Consider the following 23,014-nt stretch of genomic DNA (forward strand, 5'->3'; position numbering starts at 1 on the left):
TTCGATGGATTACTCCTACTACCCTTCTTAATCACTGGTGCGACCTGCGCAATATTCCAATCTGTAGGTACAGATCTATCGGTGAGCGAGCGGTTGTATATGATTGCTAAGTAGGGAGCTATTGTATCAGCGTAATCTGATAGGAACGTAATCGGTATACAATCTGAAGACTTGCCCGTATCAAGCGATTTGAGTTGCTTCGCAACCCCTAAGGTATCTACTTCTAAGAAACTCATGCTAGCAGCTGTTCGTGTTTCAAGTTCTGGACTATTCCATTCGTCTTCCCTGGTGAAGGAATTTCGGAAAACTGCGTTCAATAACGCCGCTTTAGCGGCACAGTCGTAACAGTACCATCGGCATTGCGCAGCGAAGGTATTGACTGCTTCTTGCCGCTTGTGGGATCATGGGATTTGCTTTTGTGAATACTGTCATTTTGAGAAGAACATATGTTCAGTGAATACTAGGAAAACGATACGGACTTCAATAACACTCCCATAAGCATTGTACAGAATGATGTACATTATTTGACAGGAACCATTTTGTTTCGAGGATAAATGAAAAAAATGGGTTAAATCCCAGGTATTGGAACTCAGGTTAAAAGATTTCCTTGTGCCACACACTGTCTATTCTGTACAAGAGTTCTTCGCAGTATTGAACTTTTCTCTGTGTAATGTTATTTATTTTTAGACTCTGTCACAATACTGTATGTATTTTATGAACATTTTTATTTATTTGTCCCTTTATCAGTCAGATTTCGTGGGACCTTAAAAGCCGAAGCTACATTTTCATGTAACATTCCAGTACACAGTTTACAAAACGTTAATATTCCAACTGGAAAAATTGCTACAAAAAATTAAAAATTCCATATTTATTTCTATTCCAGGTAGCACCACTAATCGAAATTCTGATTACCCCCATTCGACTGAACACCTGACTCACTGCCTGAAGAGACACATGTGCTCGAATCAAACCCCTCTCGTTTTTCAACACTAAGATGCCAGACAACAGACTGCCAGGTCACTAATAATCTCGGTCTTCGTAGTGCGGCGGGGCGGGGTCGGTTCTTTCACCTCGTACTGCCCGTATTAAATGTCCACCTACCTCAGTACGGCTTCCTTTCGACGTCCCTTCACTCTGCAATCGTGGGTACTTACTACGCAGCGAAAAAGAAGCCTTGAGGAAAACAGCGTCTAATACCTACCATCCAGAGGCCGCGTAACTCTAGTGGCGAAACAGTTCCTGCAGGTTTCATTTTTTCCAATATTTCGGGTGAAATTAGAAAGTACTTAGAATGTTCGGACACTTATTTCAGTCAAAGACAACATTTTTTATTGCTTAGGCAACATATGGAAATGTCTATCAAGTCCACATTTAGTGAATATATCACCTATGTCCTTCTAAGTTCACAGTCGAACAACAAATTTCACACGCAAAAGCAGCCAGAATCTTTTACACATCCGACCCGATTGAATACGCGACCTCACAGTCACTGAGCCACTGCTATAAGCGAGTTTGACATTCGATCTTATCAGCGGTCTTCTATAATAGAAGTGCTCGCCAAAGATTCCATAATGAATGCGGAATATGCCACGCGGAATTTTCACTAAAAGCCGAAATCTCACACGCTCATAACATTTGAAGAAATGATAAACGTCAAACTTTTCCATAAATGTACGTAATTCCAAATTTCCTGAGTTACAAAATCCAAACGCGAGGAATCGATGCTACCCCACTCTCTGCATATCTAACTTTAGGTGCGCGGGAACATCTGAATTCTGATTGGCTCATAGGTCTGACTGACCAATCGGAATGATCCTTCTAGATCATTCTCACTGCAAAACGTGCTTAAACCAATCACTAAACAGGAAGTCATTGACGTCATTGAAAATACAAATACTAACACATTGTGTAACAAAACAGACCGAAATGAAAATTAATTTAGAAACTTCTTACACTTCAGACAGATATTCTGGATGCCTTCTTACAAAAGCAAGCACACCTAGACATACGTCATCAGCTTCGTGGTTAAGACCCAACTATTCCACGCTTCAATTTCATAATGTATTACAAAAATTAATAATGAGTCTTTACGTTTGTCCCATATACACCCTCTCATTCATTCCCATTTATTCACACGACAAAATAATAAACGAATAATAATTTTAGACTATGAAAAGCAGAGAAATTAAAGTTTTTAAAAGAAAATATCCTACTAACTTATTTTATATATTGAAAATTCTGGGATGACTTTAAAGAATAACCGAAGACAAACTGTTATTGTTCCTAACTGAATTCTGCAACCTAAGTGTCGGTTTTCTGTCTTTTAAGTAATTTTCTCAATCTCCAAAACTATGATAGATACAATTTTGAAATTTTAATAGGCTCCTTTCCTTAATAACAAAAAATGGTATATCAAGTTTGAACAAAATTGGTTAATAATTAGCATAGTTTATTTAGATTCGTAGGGGGCATGAATTTGCGTTCCTACTAGGCGTTAGAGAGACCGTGCTCACGGACGCAAACTATAGCTGCGCGTGAGTCATAGCTGAGGATTCTTCCTACAGCCTTCGCTTTCTAGACTGAAATGAACGTTATCTGGCAATAACTTGTTAGCCAGCCGCGGTGGCCGAGCGGTTCTAGGCGTTCCAGTCTCGAACCGCGCGACCGCTACGGTCGCAGGTTCGAATCCTGTCTCGGGCATGGATGTGTGTGATGTCCTTAGTTAGGTTTAAGTAGTTCTAAGTTCTAGGGGACTGATGCCCTCAGATGTTAAATCCCACAGTGCTCAGACCCATTTGAACCAATAACTTGCTCCGTTACAGTAGATGTAGTGGGCATACATCAGGTAAGGCCATTAGGAGCAATGCGCTGTTTCTCCTGACAGCAAAGCAACGTGTGGCGTTACCGTTGAATGGAAAACACCACTGAGTCGGCCTAGCGATACAATGTGAGCAGCATAGAATGCTCCCACGACTCAGTCATGCATGCACTATCCCCGATATGCACTGTTTACTACCGGATTGTTTGCGGTACAGTGAGGTAAACACACAGCGCAAGTAGAGTTGTCGAATTTTATATGCGTTACAGATCAAACGCAAGATACAATCGCAATTATCAGCGGTCCCTTCACGATAGAGACATGCAGATGAAGCTACACTGCCACAATCTGCACTGAAAAGTGCTGTGTCATCACTGCTGCTTGTCTTCTTTCCGTGAGTGCTTCGTTGGTCTACGGCTTCTGTTAGTGGTCAGTTGCGTTAACTCTAAACTTCCATAACCTCATGAGGTTTAACTGAACTCTATGCAATGGATAAAACAGATTTAAAAGCGTGACCTTGATGAAATTGAGACTTGAGTTGACCATCTATTAATATTCAGGATGATTCCGTTGCTCTTACCACTGGGCTTGAAGAAACCCACAACGCTTTCAAATACCATACACAAGATTTCACATTTTCTCGATCACGTCGCCCCAACTGCTAGACCTACAGCAAAATGAATAGGACTTTTAAGTAAGAAATTTAATGTAGTTAAATTTCGTATTGGGATATATTTTCGCTAGAGGCTGTAATTTACGAATTATTCCAGAAACATATACAAAAGTGACCTTCAAATACGTTTTTATTTAATGACTCGAAAACTGTGGCCTCCGGCGAAAATACACACATGAAGAAAAGTTTTGCGTCACCTCGGTTCCCAGAACTCCTGAAGATAGACGTTGACTGTGGATATTGTATCACAGACACAGTCCCTTTGACTGTTTGGAGATGTCACTAAACCCGTCCAAAGATGTAAACAACCATGCATGAGCAGCGCCTATTGGAGGGAGGGGATCCGACAGCCGATCACTTCCAGTCATTCCACCAGGAAGGAGGTAGACGTCTCGTGTTGTCTGTAGCTCATCCATGCCTTGACGGTCAATACTGCGCTTCGATCGCGTCCGCATTGTTACTTTGTGTCAGGAAGAGCTCTCAACAAGGGATGTGTCCAGGCGTCTCAGAGTGAACCAAAGCAATGTTGTTCGGACATGGAGGAGATGCAGAGAGACAGGAACTGTCGATGAGATGCCTCGCTCAGGCCGCCCAAGGGCTACTACTCCAGTGGATGACCGCTTCCTACGGATTATGACTCGGAGGAACCCTGACAGCAACGCCACCGTGTTGAATGATGCTTTTTGTGCAGCCACACTACGCCGTGTTACGTCTCAAACTGTGCGCAATAGGCTGCATGATGCGCAACTTCTTTCCCGACGTCCGTGGCGAGGTCCATATTTGCCACCACGACACCATGCACCGAGGTACAGGTGGGCCCAACAACATGCCGAATCGACCGTTCAGGACTGGCATCACGTTCTCTTCTCCGATGAGTGTCGCATATGCCTCCAACCAGATAATCGTCAGAGACGTGTTTGGAGGGAACCCAGTCAGGCTGAACACTTTAGACACACTGTCTAGCGAGCGTTTCCTGCTGCTTTGCGGTGGCAAGATGTGGGGTCGACTTACGCCGCTGGTGGTCATGGAAGGCGCCGTAACGACTGTACGATAAGCGAATGCCATCCTTCGACCGATAGTGCAACCACATCGGCAGCTTGTTGGCAAGGCATTCGTCTTCATGGACGACAATTAGCACCCCCATCATGCACATCTTGTGAGTGACTTTCTTCAGGATAACGACACCGGGGCCAGCACGTTCTCCAGACATGAACCTTACCGAATATGCCTGGGATAGATTGAAAAGAGTGTAACCCACCAACCACTCTAAGGGATCTACGTCGAATCACCGTCGGAGTGGGACAATCTGGAACAACAGTCGCTTAATGAACTTGTGGATAGTATGCCACGACGAATACAGGCATGCATCAATGCAAGAGGACGTGCTACTGGGTATTAGAGGTACCTATGTGTACAGCAGTCTGGATCACTACCTCTGAAGGTCTCGCTGTGTGGTGATACAACATGCAATGTGTAGTTTTTATGACCAATAAAAAGGGCGGAAATGATGTCTATGTTGATCTCTATTCCAGTTTTCTGTACAGATTCAGAAACTCGTCGGTGTTGAGTATGCTACATCAACATCGATTGCTCCCGTACCACATTTCTATGCACCAGGAATTGCATGGCGACGACTTTGAACGTCGTGTACAGTTCTGCCACTGGGCACAAGAGACATTACGGGACCATGACAGATTTTTAGCACGCGTTCTATTTAGCGACGAAGCGTCATTCACCAACAGCGGTAACGTAAACCGGCATAATATGCACTATTGGGCAACGGAAAATCCACGATGGCTGCGACAAGCGGAACATCAGCGACCTTGGCGGGTTAATGTATGGCGCGGCATTATGTGGGGAAGGATAATTGGCCCCCATTTTATCGATGGCAATCTAAATGGTTCAATGTCTGCTGATTTCCTACGTAATGTTCTACCGATGTTACAACAAGATGTTTTACTGCATGACAGAATGGCGATGTACTTCCAACATGATGGATGATCGGCACATAGCTCGCGTGCGGTTGAAGCGGTATTGAACAGCATATTTCATGACAGGTGGACTGGTCGTCGAAGCACCATACCATGGCCCGCACGTTCACCGGATCTGACGTCCCCGTATTTCTTTCTGTGGGGAAAATTGAAGGATATTTGCTATCGTGATCCACCGACAACGCCTGACAACTTGCGTCGGCGCATTGTCAATGCATGTGCGAACATTACGGAAGGCGAACTACTCGCTGTTGAAAGGAATGTCGTTACACATATTGCCAAATGCATCGAGGTTGACGGACATCATTTTGAGCATTTATTACATTAATGTGGTATTTACAGGTAATCAGGCTGTAATATCATGCGTTCTCAGAAATGATAAGTTTACAAAGGTAAATGTATCACATTGGAACAACCGAAATAAAATGTTCAAACGTACCTACATTCTGTCTTTTAATTTAAAAAACCTATCTGTTACCAACTGTTCGTCTAAAGTTGTGAGCCATATGTTTTTGACTAATACAGCGCCATCTATCACAAAGCGAAAAAAGTGGTCCAACTAAAACATTCATATTTCTGTACGCACTACACGAATATGTAATAAAAAATGGAGGTTCCTATTTTAAAAAACGCAGTTGATATCCGTTTGACCTGTGGCAGCGCCATCTAGCGGGCCAGCCATAGCGCCATCTGGTTTCCCCCTTCAAGCTAGACAAGTTTCGTTTTACGCTTATTCCTTGAGATATTTGGCCCAGTCATGATCAGTGGACCACCCTGTATAATTAATGCTTATCAGGTCACCTAATTACCAAATGCCACGGATTCCAAACAAAGGCCGAGAAGCCACCAGCGAATCTTGTTTTGGACAGTGAAGTGAAGTCCCATATAGCACTCAAGGGCAACCACCACCCTTTCGGCTTCAGGACCAGTTCGGCTGAATGGCTACGCTACCCGCCCCGTCCCTCTCCCCCTCCACACTGTGTCGTATATTAAGGGCTATGCACAAGCTGATCAGTTAGTCGACCCCCACTTCTTAGCAGATCCAGGTCTGCTTCGATACGTCTGCCTTTGTGTGGACTATTTGTTGATGTGGTTGGGTCTGTGGTCTGGGCGCGTCGGTTTGCTGTCGGACTTCTACCATCTTGCACCGAATGCTACTAATGATCCCAACACTGTCAGTGCAGGCAGGTAGGGCCTGCAACGCAGTCTTAGTGTGCCCACAAGCATTCAGATTGGTTGGTGATCTGCTTAGTGGAGGTGTGTGAGGTTAGGAGATATCTTGCAGAACTATGAAAAACAGCGAGGCCCAAGTCCTCATACAGGACAGCTCGGCCAGTTTATTGAAAATTTAGAACAAGTGTCCTCACTAGTTAAAAATAAAAACATAGCAGAGGGGATGTTGTGCACATAGTTCCGCGTAGTCAGCGCGTACACAACTTTCCCAATAGAACGCGCCCCACTAAGCACAACAGCGCAGGCGCAGCGCTCGTCCGTCTCCGCACTACGAGAGGGCACTGTCATAGAGACGGACCAAATTCTGTTTCCGCCGATCCGCGTATTAATATGTAACGCAGCCAATGAGATTGCTGCTAACGTAGAACCTTTTCTCCTCGCTGACCACACTCGCGCAGTGATACATTAACGCGCGAGGTATTATAACGAGTGTACAGACCTCCCATTAGTCAGTCTGCATTAGTCTGCATTTGTCTGAAACTTGACTATAGACTAGTACAGTCTGCGCCTAATAAGATTAACATATTCCCATACATAGCCATGAAGAGAAATGTATAGACACTTTGTCAAGTATCAGAATATGTGAAAATAAGATTAACGTACCAAGACCAAAGGAACTTCAGATTGTCAGTTGTAAACAGCATCCAGAATCAAGTTACGTAATGTCTATATTTTTTATTATTTTAATAAATGTGTGTGAAAATTAATCAAGTTCTGTTTAAAGTTGGTCACCGTCAATCTGCTACTCTAAGCGTGCAAGTGGCATTTCTATCGTCTGACCTAACGGCAGAGGATAAACACGCCACGATAAGACCACGAGACATATTGCTGACGCCTACTTCGTTGGTGTGACGAGTCAAATAATCTGATGGTGTGTGTATCGAAGGTCTTACAGTACGCACACCACAGGGGAGAAACTAAGTGCTGGTTTCCAGGAAGTCTAAAACGTAAAGCCAGCGGATTGGCTAGAGAGACAACTCGATGTCAGAGTGGCGGCATCAGGAAGACTGATGTGTTAACATCGCAAATTCGGAAATTGTTGATTCACTGATGGCACTGCCATTGGGCAAAGTTTTGTAGCCGCGCGGGATTAGCCGAGCGGTCTGAGGCGCTGCAGTCATGGATTGTGCGGCTGGTCCGGGCGGAGGTTCGAGTCCTCCCTTAGGCATGGGTGTGTGTGTGTGTGTGTGTGTGTGTGTGTGTGTGTGTGTTTATTCTTAGGATAATTTAGGTTAAGTAGTGTGTCTGCTTATGGACTGATGACCTCAGCAGTTAAGTCCCATAAGATTTCACACACATTTGAACACACAGAGTTTTGTAAAATCCTTTGGCTGGCCCACCGAGAGACGTACAAACGCAGAAGTGAGAGTTACTCTTGAGAAAGAACAGTATGGACTTCACCTGATGCCAAGCACAGCCGCCGCCTTCTCCAGCAGCTATCGGGGAAAACGTGCACCCTCTGCAGTGCAGATTTCCCCATCAGCAACACTTAGCAGCAGATCATGATTTGGGCACCATAAAGTGCAGAGTCTGGTAAGATGACGAAAACTTAGGCAAATGGGTGGGGAGACTCATAATTTATTGGCAAGCGTGGTATTAGGAATAAGCAAGGGATTCGATGTGGTTATTTTATGGAGAGAATTTGGGTACATTCAGTTTATTTTTTGATGCAGTAAGTACGCTTTAATAGCCATCCTTTCGGCGTAATGATGCATTCGCCGAGTGGGTATCACTACTTCTATTTGTACAGACTATTTATGAGACAATAACATCACGCGTCTTTGAGCCGTGGTAAAAATTAGCTGTTTTGAACAGCGCGCCACAGCGTGTCGTGTGAAGCAGTCGCCCTCCGTTTTTGGCGGTGGCGCCGCTGTGGCAATCGCAGTTGTGGCCTCTCCCCCTGGTGGGAAAGGGGAAAGATTGCCTGTTCACGTGAATTTAAGGGGGCGCTATGCGCTCGCCAGTTGGTCAGCTTGGAGTCCGTCTGGGTGAGTCTGGAGTCAGTCTGGGGTCTGTCTCTCGTCCGAATTTGTGGCGCAGTGAGAGAACTCAGCGAGTGGTCGCCCGGTCGGAGGCTTAGTTCCTGCACCTGAGTCTGCCCGTTAGGCCGCCAGTCTGGTCCAGTTGCTCAGGCAACGGTCATTGGCGGTTGGAACGATCTGTTGGTCGGTCGCGCACTGAGACACAAGATGACTTGTCCACCTTGAGCGTCGGCGCATGTGAGTAGAGATGGGCAAAACTGTTCTTTTCAGAGATCGGATCAAAACTGTTCACTCCCTGAAATGAACTAGCTCTTTTTCATGACTCACCACTCATTCACAATAGAAAATGAATGGAAGGCACATTGCCCTTTCAACTTGGTTTATTCAAGTACTATACCTGTATTTTGATCTTATTTGATCCTATTTTGAAGTAACACAGATAATGAGTAAGAATTTTGTATTGTTTATTGAAATTTCCACAATATGACAAAGTTTTTGGTTATTGATTTATTTTGCACTATCGTGGTTTTTTTGGTGATCGGGAAATGTTGTAACTTGAGATTTACATTAACAATATATTTGGCTATAATGTATTAAAATTTCATTAACCTCGTACAAATACATCGCAAGCCACATATTTTTAAAGTGAACGTTTCGTTCCGAAGACGCCTAAAATCGCAAAATCCGTCCTAAAATAAGAAAAAATATGTAAATTTGACTGTAAGACCAAAGTACTGCATATGGCCTTGTTGTTGTTGTTGTTGTTGTTTTTGTGGTCTTCAATCCTGAGACTACTTTGATGCAGCTCTCCATGCTACTCTATCCTGTGCAAGCTTCTTCATCTCCCAGTACCTACTGCAATCTACATCCTTCTGAATCTGCTTAGTGTATTCATCTCTTGGTCTCCCTCTACGATTTTTACCCTCCACGCTGCCCTCCAATACTAAATTGGTGATCCCTCGATGCCTCAGAACATTTCCTACCAACCGATCCCTTCTTCTGGTCATGTTGTGCCACAAACTTCTCTTCTCCCCAATCCTATTCAATACTTCCTCATTAGTTATGTGATCTACCCGTCTAATCTTCAGCAGTCTTCTTTAGCACCACATTTCGAAAGCCTCTATTCTCTTCTTGTCTAAACTATTTATCGTCCATGTTTCACTTCCATACATGGCTACACTACATACAAATACTTTCAGAAACGACTTCCTGACACTTAAATCTACATTCGATTTTAACAAATTTCTCTTCTTCAGAAACGCTTCCCTTCCCATTGCCATATCCTCTCTACTTCAACCATCATCAGTTATTTTGCTCCCCAAATAGCAAAACTCCTTTACTACTTTAAGTGTCTCATTTTCTAATCTAATTCCATCAGCATCACCAGACTTAATTCGACTACATTCCATTATCCTCGTTTTGCTTTTGTTGATGTTTATCTTATATCCTCCTTTCAAGACAATATCCATTCGGTTCAACTGCTCTTCCAAGTCCTTTGCTGTCTGACAGAATTACAGTGTCATCGGCGAACCTCAAAGTTGTTATTTCTTCTCCATGGATTTTAATACCTACTCCGAATTTTTCTTTTGTTTCCTTTACTGCTTGCTCAGTATACAGATTGAATAACATCGGGTAGAGGCTACAACCCTGTCTCACTCCCTTCCCAACCACTGCTTCCCTTTCATGCCCCTCGCCTCTTATAACTGCCATCTGGTTTCTGTTCAATTTGTAAATAGACTTTCGCTCCCTGTATTTTACCCCTGCCACCTTCAGAATTTGAAAGAGAGTATTCCAGTCAACATTGTCAAAAGCTTCCTCTAAGAATGAGATTTTCACTCTGCAGCGGAGTGTGCGCTGATATGAAACTTCCTGGCAGATTAAGACTGTATGCCCGACCGAGACTGAAACTCGGGACCTTTGCCTTTCGCGGGCAAGCGCTCTACCATCTGAGCTACCGAAGCACGACTCACGCCCGGGACTCACAGCTTTACTACTGCCAGTATCTCGTGAGTACCGGGCGTGAGTCGTGCTTCCGTAGCTCAGATGGTAGAGCGCTTGCCCGCGAAAGGCAAAGGTCCCGAGTTCGAGTCTCGGTCGGGCACACAGTTTTAATCTGCCAGGAAGTTTCAGCTTTCTTTAAGTCTACAAATGCTATAAACGTAGGTTGGCCTTTCCTGAATCTAGCTTCTAAGATAAGTCGTAGGGTCAGTATTGCCTAACGTGTTCCAATATTTCCATGGAATCCTAACTGATCTTCCCCAAGGTCGGCTTCTACTAGTTTTTCCATTCGTCTGTAAAGAATTCGCGTTAGTATTTTGCAGCCGTGACTTGTTAAAGTGATAGTTCGGTAATTTTCACATCTGTCAACACCTGCTTTCTTTGGAATTGGAATTATTATGTTGATCTTGAAGTCTGAGGGTATTTCGCCTGTTTCATACATCTTGCTCACCAGATGGTAGAGTTTTTTCAGGACTGGCTCTCCCAAGGCCGTCAGTAGTTCCAATGGAATGTTGTCTACTCCGGGGGCCTTGTTTCGACTCAGGACTTTCAGTGCTCTGTCAAACTCTTTACGCAGTATCATATCTCCCGTTTCATCTTCATCTACATCCTCTTCCATTTCCATAATATTGTCCTCAAGTACATCGCCATTGTATAGACCCTCTATATACTCCTTCCATCTTTCTGCTTTCCCTTCTTTGCTTAGAACTGGGTTTCCATCTGAGCTCTTGATATTCACACAAATGGTTCTCTTTTCTCCAAAGGTCTCTGTAATTTTCCTGTAGGCAGTATTATTTTACCCATAGTGAGATAAGCCTCTACATCCGTACATTTATCCTCTAGCCATCCCTGCTTAGCCATTTTGCACTTCCTGTCGATCTCATTTTTGAGACGTTTGTATTCCTTTTTGCCTGCTTCATTTACTGCATTTTTATATTTTCTCCTTTCACCAATTAAATTCAATACTTCTTCTGTTACCCAAGGATTTCTACTAGCCCTCGTCTTTTTACCTACTTGATCGTCTGCTGCCTTCACTACTTCATCCCTCAAAGCTACCCATTCTTCTTCTACTGTATTTCTTTCCCCCAATTCCTGCCATTTGTTCCCTTACGCTCTCCCTGAAACTCTGTACAACCTCTGGTTCTTTCCGTTTATCCAGGCCCCATCTTCTTAAATTCCCACCTTTTTGCAGTTTCTTCAGTTTTAATTTACAGTTCATAACCAATAGATTGTGGTCAGAGTCCACATCTGCCCCTGGAAATGTCTTACAATTTAAAAACTGGTTCCTAAATCTCTGTCTTACTATTATATAATGTATCTGATACCTTCTAGTATCTCCAGGGTTCTTCCCTGTATACAACCTTCTTTTATGATTCTTGAACCAAGTGTTAGCTATGAAAAGTTGTGCTCTGTGCAAAATTCTACCAGGCGGCTTCCTGTTTCAATTCTTACCCCCAATCCATGTTCACCTACTACGTTTCCTTCTCTCCCTTTTCCTACTACCGATTCCAGTCACCCATGACTATTAAATTTTCGTCTCCCTTCGCTATCTGAATAATTTCTTTCATTTCATCATACATTTCTTCAATTTCTTCGTCATCTGCAGAGCTAGTTAGCATATAAACTTGTACTACTGTAGTAGGCGCGGACTTCGTGTCTATCTTGGCCACAATAATACGTTCACTATGCTGTTTGTAGTAGCTTACCCGCACTCCTTTTTTTTTTATTCGTTATTAAACCTACTCCTGCATTACCCCTATTAGATTTTGTATTTATAATCCTGTGTTCACCTGACCAAAAGTCTTGTTCCTCCTGCCACCGAACTTGACTAATTCCCAGTATATCTAACTTTAACCTACCCATTTCCCGTTTTAAATTTTCTTACCCACCTGCCCGATTAAGGGATCTGACATTCCACACTCCGATCCGTAGAACGCCAGTTTTCTTTCTCCTGATAACGACGTCCTCCTGAGTAGTCCCTGCCCAGAGATCCGAATGGGGGACTATTTTAGCTCCGGACTATTTTACCCAAGAGGACACCATCATCATTAACCATACAGTAAAGCTGCATGCCCTCGGGAAAAATTACGGATGTAGTTTCCCCTTGCTTTCAACCGTTCGCAGTACCAGCACAGCAAGGCCGTTTTGGTTAGTGTTAGAAGGCCAGATCAGTCAATCATCCAGACTGTAGCCCCTGCAACTACTGAAAAGGCTGCTGTCCCTCTTCAGGAACCACGCATTTGTCTGGCCTCTCAACAGATACCCATCCGTTGTGGTTGCACCTACGGTACGGCTATTTCTATCGCTGAGGCACACAAACCTCCCCACCAACGGCCAGGTCATTGGTTCGTGTGGGGGGGGGGGAGGGGGAGTAAAGATAACAACCCCCCCCCCAAACATTTCATAGTATCCTAGAGTGGACATTGGGCCAAGCTCCCTTCTGGGAATTCAGTACCGATGACCATCTCTCCTGAGTTCAAGTGGCTTGGGCTATCCATTCTAGCTATCAAGTGTAGAATGTCATAAAAGATGGGAGCAGGCAACCAATAAAATGAACTTTAAATAATCAAGTAGGAAAGCTTGGAGTCTCATTAAGAAACTAGATGGCTCTAACCCACTCGTAAGACAACCTGAAGAAAAATTGGTGGACCAAATTGCAGCGCGAGTTGCAAATGCTCCTTAATGTTCCAAATAGTAAACAGCATGACAAAGATATTAAAAAGCAATTGAAAGTTCGTTGCGTAGCAACAACAGCTAATCATGAATACTCGAGAATATATATTGTTGATGATGTAAATAAAGGCCGGCCGCGGTGGCCGTGCGGTTCTAGGCACTCAGTCCGGAACCGCGTGACTGCTACGGTCGCAGGTTCGAATCCTGCCTCGGGCATGGATGTGTGTGATGTCCTTAGGTTAGTTAGGTTTAAGTAGTTCTAAGTTCTAGGGGACTGATGACCACAGATGTTAAGTCCCATAGTGCTCAGAGCCATTTGAACCATTTGTAAATAAAGCCATAGAGAACACTAAGTGTTATGTGCCAGTTTATCCCCAAACTGTTACGCAACATATTCATAATATTATACGCATATTTCCATGGTCAATAGATGCTGCATACAATATTCTACTACAGACAATATTCAATACTACCAGTGATTGTCCAGCTAATTTACTTCTTTGTTTCCCTTCCTTTTGTTACTGCGGGGGGCATGTCATTTTCTGCAGCCTTGGAGGGCGTTATCTAGCTAGCTCACAGCATGGGAGTTCACTTAAAGGCCCAGGGAGTGTCATAAATTAATTCAGAGCTGAAAGCTGTCATTGAGACCAGGTATGCGAAGCAGAATTCGCTTCGTTCTACCTCCGGACACTGGGAGGCCGAGAGGGCTATTTGCCACAAAACCAGGGGCGGCTTCTGGGGTAGGGCCACTGTGCGACAGCACCCCTTGTATGAAAACGAAAAAAAAAGTTATACGAACTGCACGTAAAGCATTGTTTCCGCCAATGTGTCGTTATTTGAGAGGTGCGCTATACTGTGTTCATGCACTCTCCCAGTAGTTATCTGAAACTTACAGCCAACTCTAGATTGACAATCCGTGTAAACAACTAGATCGTCGGTTTCTACGTTGTTCTAAAGACAGTTTTAGCACCAAAATTGCTCTGACTCAGTTTTACGTTGCATCCGCTAGAGAGCAGTAGAGTACATAACCTGCAGAAGCACGATTCTGCCATCTAGCAACAATGGTAGAACCCTGAAGGCAATACCTCGACTGATACAATGCATTAATGGAAATTTGAGCCCGAAATGTTCTCTTACAATCATGCTGCAAGGTAATGCTAATGCATTTGGAAGCGCAAGTTAATGCTTGATTTAATCGAAAACGGGAACAATACACTTAAATATAAGTGTAAATAAAAATATATAGTTTTGAATATAATTGAGCTGTTAGATTTTGAAATTAACACGTAGAAGGCATAATTCAGTATATGTATATTTCACAGATTAACTGTGTGCAGAGGAAAATTCAGTTGACTGTGAAAATTACAAAAAAGAACAAAGTAAGTGCATTATTAAAAACTCCATTCACCAACAGGACTCCTAGTGAAAACATTCACATAAAATCATTGGTTAGGCCACTCCCAAATGTAAATTTACGACAGCAAGTTACTGTAAGTTCAATCCAGAAATTTAAGAAAAAATGGATTTGTGGCTATGAAGAAAACAATGTTGTTTTCTATATTCCTCAGATGTTATTTTGGGAGGATGTCCATCGGTGTAAGACCAGAATAACTGATATTAGGCCTATACAACATAGAATGAAAGTACATGAAATGTCAAAGTGACAGATGAAAAATGTTCGGAGTCTTTCATTTTTAGGCTAAACGGCTATTCACCAGTAATTAAATTCCCATCATAGGCGAACAACAGCCGCAACAGACTAGTAGAAAAGAACAGAGATGTACTAATTTCCAGCATTCTGAAAGGCATGATATCGGTAACTATTCCGGTTAAGCAAAATGAGCAATCGATGTTGCAACATTAATTACTTTTATTACTTGATAACTAATTTAGAGCCTAAACACACTACGAAATCATCCAATAAGCTATGCAATAAAATAGATTTCGACGGTCACATGACTTGCAGTTAAACACATCTTTAATATAAACCGGTGTAGGGCTGAATTTCGTTCACCTAACGAATATTTGGTGGGTAAAGTTCAGCCCTCTACCGGTTTAAATTAAGCACGTGTTTACAATGAGCAGTCATGTGGCTGTCGTAATGAACGTTATTGCTTAATAAGCGTGAACTTGGTCTGTAGTAGGCTGTAATGTGATTTTCATTTAATCGGGCGATTAACTAATACTTGTCATTATCAAGCACCTGTAAAACTGCAGTGGAAAAGTACTACATTTTCTGCATACGTCGCGATGTATAAATAACACTTAGAACACCTCATATTAATGTAAGGTAATGTAATGTTTTATGGTAATGTGAGTAGTATAAGGACTTATTTACACATATCGATGTATGCAAACAATGTAGTGTTTTTCCATGTTGATTTTACAGATGCTTGATGATGACAAGTAGTCGACAGTAGCTAATAGCACGATTAAATGAAAATCACACTACAACCTACTACGGACCATGTTTACGTTTGTTAAACATCTGGAGGCTGTGGATCCCAACAAATACAGAAATTTAAGAATGTTACTGCATAGTTTGCTGGATGATTTGGTAAGGGGCTTAGGCTCAAAACTAGTTATCAAGTAATAAAGGAAATTAACATGGCGACTCTGACGCTTCTCTGAAATAATAATTTAGATAAACTATACAGAATTTAACTATAAACTGCATTCGGCTTTGTGGTGCTTTGGAACTGTCTCCCAAGGAGCATGATGAATCTGACACCTCTCAAAATACGGGGGTTTTTCATGAGGTAATTCATTTTAGTGCAGAGTTGGATAAGCAACTTCAGATTCATCTCAGAAATTGGTTTGATCACTGGTATTTGGCACAGTCCCAGTATGCATTGAAGTACTTCGTTCTGAACAATCTTAGAGTACTTGACTCGCTCCACTAGTTATACTGTCTCTGACACCCAGGGTCCTTGTCCAGTGTAGTCTTAAACCACCTGTTAGTTGTTTACGGTATTCAATCAATAACTTGTTTAGCATAATTTATCTGTTTTTTAAAAAATTAAATGTTGTTAGAACACTAAATGATTCAGACTGTTGGCATAATTTTAAACAGTCCCCACTAGGTTTAAGTTTCATTGTGGCGTCCCATGCCAAGATCTCAGATTGATGGCACCTTCTGTGACCGTCAGATAGTAGAGTATTGCCTAGAGAAGTTGGTTTCCCATGTTTAATGAGGTGCACTGGGTAGAGTAGATTCGAGTTGCTGGCGCCTAGACATAATAAATGGTTCAAATGGCTCTGAGGACTATGGGACTTAACATCTATGTTCATCAGTCCCCTAGAACTTAGAACTACTTAAACCTAACTAAGGACATCACACAACACCCAGTCATCACGAGGCAGAGAATCTAGACATAATACTCATACTTATTATTGTATGTGTGTATTTTCATTTTGTGGTTGTGACTTGGGTGTCACTCTATTGTTTGTTTCTGACGGCGAACGGCGTTGTACTGATTTGTTAGGGTAGATTGAGATTTTCATTTGTGAGTACAGACAAGCGTGCTGTTATTTGAATCGGTAGTCAGGAACTACGAATCAGTAACTCACGGGAGCGTAATTTAGAGTAGAATCCGTTTGACGTAGGAATGTGTAGTGTTTAAATTCGTTTGGGTCGAATTAGAGTGCATGCTTACAAGAAGCAAGGCACGTTTGCTACAGAGTAGGGGAAGTAATTGTGTTTTGTTAGCCATGGATCCACGTCAGATTATTAGCGATGACCAGGCAGATATTACCTGGGATTCTCAGTAAATGCGGTTGCATACCGGGGAGTTTGTCGAACGTAGAACCTGCAGAGTATGACGACATGTCTCAGATGAAAGTCAAAGGGAGACCTCAGCCGAAAGATATGTAGGCGCTCCTGGTACGAGAAGAACACTCAGTGAGACTGACAGACCAGAATCACGAACGAAACGTCACAGAATGATGGAATCTCGTTCATCTATCCTGGAGGTGTTACCAGTGGATCTCAGTTGGAGGCTCTCATGCAATTCATGCAAGAGGGAGAAAGGAAGGGGCAAGAGACAGAAAGGAAGAGACAAGAGCCAGAGAAAAAGAGATGGGAGGAATAGGAGGAAAGACAGAAATTAGTCATTAGAACGGTCACAGACGGTATAGATGGAATCAAGAAAGAGATCGCAGGAATCAAAGAAGAGCAAGAAAATGTCAAGCAAACATCAGAAACACGTGAGGTCGCGGACGAGGCGAAGCGCGATGCCAAAACAGCGCGATTGGCAGCGCAAGTAACACGAAAGGACGCATCAGTGGCCAAAGAACAAATTAAACTGGCAAGAACTGAGGTGTGTAAGACAAAAAAGGGCACTTGCAACTCTCCAAAAGCAAGGCAGAAAATAGTTCAAGAAACGAAAGAAAAAGAAGATGTGTAAAAGTTCAGCAGACCCGAGTCGCCGTGCAACAAAACGAGTTGGCTAAGGACGTTCGGCGGGCACATGAACGGGTCTCGCAATTGCGAACACAATCTCGTCCGGTAGAGTGCCATCGAGAGCATCACAGAAGTGACGAAAATGTCTTGCGACTCTCCGAACCGCTATATGAGGACATACCCCCTGCACATGGACGAATGCAGCAGGAATATGCTCCTGCCGCGGCGGAACGCGAGATAGACGCAGCATGTCAGAGACAGAGACGGAAAACAATTGTATACGTCTACGGACGTCAGAAATGTCATACGTGAATCTGAAAACACGATAGGATACCAAAACAGTGCACGAGAATCGTTGGGACACGGATACATAGAATCACGCGCTGCAGACGAGGGAAAATTAGTACGGCGGATACTTTAAATGCGAATATTTTAGGTTAGGCTTTACCGTGACTGTTATTGACATTAAATAAAAGCAACACGTTTACTGTTACCAGTCACCGTTTTATTTATTTCCACGACACGTTTCAAAGGTTTAAACCTCAATCATCAGGTGGATTTACGTTAGTTAGTATGACCTTTCTGTGTGTGTTGTGTTACGATTTTTTGGAGGAACTTGTGGCACTGTCTAGTGGAGAAACAAGACACTATTTCAGAACATGGTTTTGCGTTTCTTCTGACAAAAATTAAACTGATATCTAACGGTAAACATAAAATTGAAATAGTGTACATGTGATGGGTAACGAAAGCGAAACGAACCTGTGACCACTGGAGGTACTCTGTAATATTTGTAAACAAAATGGCGTCTGGAATCTGCAACATTGTAACAATGAGCCCCACAAGCACCTTGCCTTAGATCACAACCAAAGATCCACAAAAATGGGAGCCCCATCAGGCCTATAGTGAACTGTAGGAACAGCCCAAAATTCAAATTCAACAAAATGCTCTTCAGAATTCTCAAAGAAGCATACCGTACACATTCAATAATGAGAGAACACTTAAAAACACAACAGACTTCACACAATATGTCAAAAACATACAAGTACCTGATGGTGCCACACTTGCCTCACTTGACGTACAAAACCTTTATTCCTCTGTACCAATAGTTCCCACACTACAGATAATCAATGCCAACCTACATAAACACAAAAAAATCCCTTCAATTCACATTTCTGAACTAATGGACCTGCTTGAATTCACACTTTCACACAACTATTTTAAATATAACAAGAAAATCTACAAACAAACAGATGGCCTGGCAATGGGTATCAAACCTTTCCGGACTGCTAGCAGAAATATTTATAAGTTCAAAATGGTTCAAATGGCTCTGAGCACTATGGGACTCAACTGCTGTGGTCATAAGTCCCCTATAACTTATGAACTACTTAAACCTAACTAACCTAAGGACATCACACACATCCATGCCCGAGGCAGGATTCGAACCTGCGACCGTAGCGATCGTGCGGTTCCAGACTGTAGCGCCTTTAACCGCTCGGCCACTCCGGCCGGCCTATTTATAAGTAACCTAGAAGACAAAATCCTAAATTCCAATCACCACCTCCTGGAAAATATCATCTACTACTACAGATATGTAGATGATAACACCATTTTAATCAAAGGCACTAAAGATGACATCAGTGAGTTGAACCAGTTTTTCAACAACTACAATGAAAACATAAAATTCACAGTTGAACACCAAACAGATGACAGTATAAATTTCCTAGACCTTACCATTAGAAAAAGGAATAACAGACATGAGTTTGAAATTATCGGAAGCCTACCACAACACATACCACAATCCACGACTCCTCTTGTAACCCCACAGCACACAAAATGGCAGCATTCCGGTACATCATCAATAGAGCTATCCAACTACCACTCTCTGAAGAGAAATGTGATCAAGAACTTGAAATAATAAAACAAGCAGCTTTTGAAAATGGTTATAACAGCTCCATAGTAGACACCTTAAAACACTCAATAATGGCAAAGCAATCACAACACAAAAAACAAAAAGAAAATAACATCTTCCATACAATCCCATTTCTAGGGAACATTTCATATCAAATTTCCAATGTCTTCAAACGAAAAGGCATAAACATTTCCTTTACAACAGACAACAAAATTGGACAGAAGTTACACCACAATATCGCCACACGAAACCCACTTCATCACACAGGCGTGTACAAAATTGAATGTTTAGACTGTGACTGCTCCTACATAGGCCAGACAGGCAGATCATTTGAGATTAGATTCAAGGAACACATGGCAGCTCTAAAAAAGGAAAAAAAATATTACACATCAGCAATAGCCACCCACCTGCATGAAACAAAACATCATGTTAACAACACTAGTATCAGCATCCTACACATCCAACCAAAAAGCAGAAAACTAGACATCCTTGAAACACTCGAAACACCAAATAAAAGAACCTGAATCTATCTTAAATGACAAAAATGACAATATTTACAATAGTATCATCTCTGTTTTCAGCAACTGCCTACATCATTAAAACACACACACACACACACACACACACACACACACACACACACACACACACACACACACCTTAATAGTTACCATAAATATTGACAGCCGCCAAGACTACAAGAGATTGACTTCATTTACAGATAATTCATCGCACCAACAGCTTGTACCCCTTGTCAGCTTGAAACTATATGTACATCAATATTGTCATTTACGTATAATTTTACTGCTGTAGCCAATATGATCATTGTACTCAAAGTCCGTAACATTTCACCTGACTGTCATTAACAAGTATGAAGTTTAAGCCATTTTAACATTTTATCTGACTGTATAAACGAGTATGAAGTTTAAGCTGTTTTAACTTGTCAAAATCTGATTTATGTGCCACCTGAAGTACACATGTATTCGACACCTCAAAACAAACACCTCCAAATCCTTTAAGTAACTATTCTGTAATAATATTGTTGCCGGCCGAAGTGGCCGTGCGGTTAAAGGCGCTGCAGTCTGGAACCGCAAGACCACTACGGTCGCAGGTTCGAATCCTGCCTCGGGCATGGATGTTTGTGATGTCCTTAGGTTAGTTAGGTTTAACTAGTTCTAAGTTCTAGGGGACTACTGACCTCAGCAGTTGAGTCCCATAGTGCTCAGAGCCATTTTTTGAATAATATTGTTACGATGTATATTCTTTGTACTTTGCGATTATGTCTTCTCTTCTGCTATACGAACCTTGCACCCAGCAGATTCCAGACGCCATATTTGTTTACAAATATGACATTGTACATGTGATGTGTTATGACAGCGAAAGGAACCTGTGACCACTGGAGGTACTCTAGTTTACTTATTTTATGTTTACCGTTAGATATCAGTTTGTCAGAAGAAACCCAAAACCATGTTCTGAAATAGTGTCTTGTTTCTCCACTAGACAGTGCCACAAGTTCCTCCAAAAAATCGTAATACAACACACACAGAAATGTCATACTAACTAATGTAAATCCACCCGATGATCGAGGTTTAAACCTTTGAAACGCGCCGTGGAAATAAATAAAACAGGGACTGGTAACAGTAAACGTGTTGTTTTCATTTAATGCGGCGGATACGTCGAACCTTTCGACCACAAACTTTTCTTGACCATCCAGAATTTTTAAGTCTACAAGGAAGCAAACAACGCATTGCATCCAAAGACCTGGATGGCTCCGTACGATCACGTGTTACCAGAATCTTGGCCATTTAAGTACAAGCTCCAGTTTATCTGTGGTTTCTTACAAGGGTCGATTGCAGAACATATGCGTGGAGTTACGGAGAGTTGTCGCTCCTGCCAAGAATTTAAGTACGCAACCCTTAGCACACATTGGTCGCAAGACACACAGGAGAAGATAAAACAGGAGATCGTGTTAGGAAAGGACTTAGAAGCGTCAGGATTCCGCAGTCCTGTCAAATTCTTCGAATCCTGGTCAAGAAGAACCGATTCTTGGATCAACCGTACAGTCCCAAGGAAATTATAAGGCACTGCTACATTAAATTACCTTTACGTTACCAGCAACTGCTCATCAGTAGATGCAGCGATTCAATCCAAGCTTTAAAGAGTGAGCTGTGCGAACTCGAGTACATGAATGAAAATCACAACACTCGGGAAAGAAGTAGAAATAATGACCGTAACTGGCCAGGTTCGCCAGAGAGGAATGACGATGGACGAAAACATCGATCGAATCGAAACCAAAATTCAAACTTCAATTGGAATAACCAGCCATCATGGTAAAATAGAAGAAGATGCGGAAATTATAATCATAATAACAACTACCGACGAAACGGAAACTGGAGAGAGCAACAGATCTCGAACCAGGGTCAACAGGATTCTAGGGACCAACAGCAAAGCAATAGCAGGACAAACAACGGTCAAGGTCAATGGAATGACCAACGTAGCCAATATGTGGAATTGAGGCAACCTAACCCATCACACCAGTCACGCAGAGAAAATTCAAACAGGAATTGTCACACAGCCACTGCGGACTCAGCTCAAAACAGTGCCGCAGAAACTATCGGAACGAGCGATATTGACCTGTCAGAGTACGAAAATACAAGATAACCGCTACGGAAGAGGTGGTACAGTTTGTAAATGGTCTCTATGGATGAATTGTTTAACGTAATTTAATGTTGATATTGTGTTGCTTAGCGTAATTTCCCATTTGTTCTATTTTGGTGTTATTTTGTTTGTCATTTCCATTAGTTTTCAGCATGAGTCCTTGTTGAACGTGGTCAAATGAGTTGTGTATTTGTGACATCTTCACAGCATCATTCACTGGCAGGTGTCAGATTGAATTAAAATTCCGTTGCAAGTTATATGTCATCAACAATTGACACTTTTTGTGGCATGCCAAACCAGGCACATTGCAATACTGAGTACTCCAAACAACTTGTAAGGTGGCAGAATAAATGGTAAGATTTGCACCTTACATGAGATCTTTACAAATCGCAATGAGAAGGTGAAGATGACACCTAAAGTAAATCGACAGTTATGAGAACATTTGCCTATTAGTATGTAATGCAAAAAGGGATGACAGTCAATCTATGGTAATTAACACACCATTCCTGTACAATGCATGTCTTTGACCGGAAGGTAGAACAGGGAACGCGAGTCGAGTCACTTTTAGTTTTGAAAAGCCATCTCCACAATGCCGTAGCGAAGCTGCACTGTGGGAGTTACGCTGGCAACGACTTACAGGGGTGGCAGGAAGGAAGACAGCGACCCTGGGCAGGGGA

This window comes from Schistocerca cancellata, chromosome 8 (genome assembly GCF_023864275.1).
Source record: "Schistocerca cancellata isolate TAMUIC-IGC-003103 chromosome 8, iqSchCanc2.1, whole genome shotgun sequence".
Taxonomy (NCBI): domain Eukaryota; kingdom Metazoa; phylum Arthropoda; class Insecta; order Orthoptera; family Acrididae; genus Schistocerca; species Schistocerca cancellata.